The following is a 787-nucleotide window of genomic DNA, read 5'->3' as shown; positions in this document are numbered from 1 at the left end:
ACTCTCACACACATACACACACACACTCTCACACTCCCTCTCACACACATACACACACTCTCTCACACTCTCTCACACACATACACTCACACTCTCTCTCTCACACACACACACACACACTCACACTCTCACACACATACACACACAGTCACTCTCTCTCTCACACACACACACTCTCACACTCTCTCTCTCACACACACACTCTCTCACACACACACACACACACACACACACACACACACACACATACACACACAGACTCACACTCTCTCTCTCACACACATACACACACACACACACACTCACACACATACACACACACTCTCACTCTCTCTCTCATACACACACACACTCTCTCACACACACACACTCTCACACTCTCTCTCACACACATACACACACACTCTCACACTCTCTCTCTCTCACACACATACACACTCACTCTCACACTCTCTCTCTCTCTCACACACATACACACACACTCTCTCACACTCTCACACACATACACACACACTCTCACACTCTCTCTCACACACATACACACACTCTCTCACACTCACACACATACACACACACACACACACACACTCTCACACTCTCTCACACACACACTCACACACTCTCTCACACACATACACACACTCTCTCACACTCTCTCTCACACACACACACTCACTCTCTCACACACACACACACACACACACACACACATACACACACACACACACTCTCTCACACTCTCTCTCTCACACACACACACACACACACACACACACACACACACACA

The sequence above is a fragment of the Neoarius graeffei genome, chromosome 14, assembly GCF_027579695.1.
Source record: "Neoarius graeffei isolate fNeoGra1 chromosome 14, fNeoGra1.pri, whole genome shotgun sequence".
Taxonomy (NCBI): domain Eukaryota; kingdom Metazoa; phylum Chordata; class Actinopteri; order Siluriformes; family Ariidae; genus Neoarius; species Neoarius graeffei.
The sequence above is the reverse complement of the archived record's forward strand: the minus strand, read 5'-3'. Positions refer to the sequence as shown.